At 40.8% G+C, this 2581-nt stretch overlaps 1 long non-coding RNA gene across 3 annotated transcripts; it reads left to right on the top strand.

The window, feature by feature from the left end:
- The first annotated feature begins 556 nt into the window (after positions 1-556).
- On the top strand, positions 557-1821 carry LOC121842817. 3 transcript variants are annotated; one of them, XR_006081325.1, is made up of 3 exons: positions 557-1128; positions 1269-1526; positions 1657-1821. It is a non-coding gene; the product is annotated as an uncharacterized LOC121842817 (long non-coding RNA). The 3 variants fall into 3 exon arrangements; XR_006081326.1 differs by having other exon boundaries at positions 557-1526; positions 1662-1821; XR_006081324.1 differs by having other exon boundaries at positions 557-1526.
- Positions 1822-2581: the final 760 nt, after the last annotated feature.

Here is a 2581-nt window from a genome sequence, read left to right as displayed (position 1 = left end):
GATGAACAGAAGGATTTGAGTTCCTGTATGTTTCTTTCATCACACCATGTCACGTTGGCCATAAGACATACGCCCCCGCCCCTCTTCTTACCAGAAAGATGTTTGTTTCTGTCGGCGCGATGCGTGGAGAAACCCGCTGGCTGCACCGCTTCGGATTGCGTCTCTCCAGTTAGCCATGTTTCCGTGAAGCAGAGAACGTTCAGAATAGTACTTTAATATCATTGGAGATTGATGGTCTTTTTAATCCACTATCCAGAGTCAGGAACAGATGAAGTTAGGTCTGCTACTGTTCAGTGATTAAATATGATTTATGGTGATGGGAAATAATAAAAAACACTCAACTTCATCTTGTAATAGTTTTCCTTTATTTATTCCAAGGTGTGTCTTTAACTTGTAAATGTATTGTGTGGAGGTGAGCTAGTGGTGTGGCTGATAGAATAGAATGAAAGGGGAGGAGGGGAGGAGTGAAGGGCTGTTCAAGAAACCAGATGAGGAAGAGGAAGATGTTCAGGGAATTACTGTCTCTGTTCCAAATAGTTCCTATTCCCTACGTAGTGCACTAGGCTTCTTATAACCAGGTCTAAAGTAGTGTTGTAGATGTTAGATGGTTTCTCCCTGTCATTACAACATGACAATATGGTCATGACTTTAGTGGTTTCCTCCCCCTTTGTTTTTAGTGTTATTTTGTTATGTGTGTTGTCAGGGTTGTTCCTCTGTGTTCCTCATTGAAAATCCATTAACAATGAATCACAAACTAATTATATTCCAGTTGTGTTTAGACAACTTGATGTCTGACGTCCCCCAGTTCTGTTCAGACCCATTGAACTGGGTCACATTCTGAATGGTGACTTGTATTGATAGTCCATACTGGACCTGACTGTGGTTAACCAGACTGGAGGGGTTCTGATCACATATTCCCTCATCTACACAACTATACCTGATGTTCTCTGTGTGTGTGTGTGTGTCTCTCTCTGTGTGTGTGTGTGTGTGTGTGTGTCTCTGTGTGTGTGTGTGTGTGTCTGTGTGTCTCTGTGTGTGTGTGTGTGTGTCTCTCTCTCTCTCTCTCTCTGTGTAGAAAGCAGACAACCTCAGTATGGTTTCATTCCTGTAGTTATCAGAACACATGAGGTGTGTAACAATTATCTCTCCTTTCTAAGTGTGAACTTGTCCACTTCCCTTCATGGATTTAAAGGAAATGACTGGTTTATGTAAACTCCCTCTACCCCATGTCAACACCAATCCAATGCTTTTACATTTGTGAGGAGTAGAGAAGGAAAGCTACATTTCACAACTCTTAGTACAAACTCCAAACATGAAGCCCTCTAAGGAGCCCTCAGAGAGGTGGACATCAGAGAGATGGAGGCAGGCGGCAGGGAACTGTTGTATCTAATGAAGTCCGGTCCATCGTCGTTGATCATGTGGTCAACAGAGGTCTTACCATGACAGAGGCCGACACATTAGTTCACCCCAATCTGAAAAGATCAACTGGCAAATTCCATCATGAGAACATTTCACTAAGAAAAGCGGTAAGTCAGCAGGATGTGCACTATGCTTCACCTTTACCTTTACAGGAAATGACATATTGTAATGCATGTCAACATGTTCCAGGATTGTTCCAGTAGGATCTATTGACAGTAAACTCTGTTCTGCCCTCAGAATAGACAGAAGACCCCATGGTGGTGGTCGTGTGCTGACTGACCAGCAGGAGAGGACAGTGGAGGAAATGGTGAGGGACAGGAATGATATACTGACCAGCAGGAGAGGACAGTGGAGGAAATGGTGAGGGACAGGAATGATATACTGACCAGCAGGAGAGGACAGTGGAGGAAATGGTGAGGGACAGGAAATATACTGGCTGTCTGAAATAAAGCAGGACATTGAGGAGAACGAAGACACCTTTGCCAACGTGGCGTCCATCAGCCTACCATCAATCTCCTGCCTTTTGAAGAGGCACCAGGTGTCTATGAAACACATTGATGAAATAAATCACTATTCAGGTACATTACTATATACTGTATACTATTCAGGTACATCACTATATACTGTATACTATTCAGGTACATCACTATATACTGTATACTATTCAGGTACAGCACTATATACTGTATACTATTCAGGTACATCACTATATACTGTATACTATTCAGGTACATCACTATATACTGTATACTATTCAGGTACAGCACTATATACTGTATACTATTCAGGTACATCACTATATACTATTCAGGTACATCACTATATACTGTATACTATTCAGGTTCAGGTACATCACTATATACTATATACTATTCAGGTACAGGTACATCACTATATACTGTATACTATTCAGGTACATCACTATATACTGTATACTATTCAGGTACATCACTATATACTGTATACTATTCAGGTACATCACTATATACTGTATACTATTCAGGTACATCACTATATACTGTATACTATTCAGGTACATCACTATATACTGTATACTATTCAGGTACATCACTATATACTGTATACTATTCAGGTACATCACTATATACTGTATACTATTCAGGTACAGCACTATATACTATTCAGCTACATCACTATATAC

This window comes from Oncorhynchus tshawytscha, unplaced genomic scaffold (genome assembly GCF_018296145.1).
Source record: "Oncorhynchus tshawytscha isolate Ot180627B unplaced genomic scaffold, Otsh_v2.0 Un_contig_1028_pilon_pilon, whole genome shotgun sequence".
Lineage (NCBI taxonomy): Eukaryota > Metazoa > Chordata > Actinopteri > Salmoniformes > Salmonidae > Oncorhynchus > Oncorhynchus tshawytscha.
This window is presented reverse-complemented; position numbering and strand designations above follow the sequence as displayed.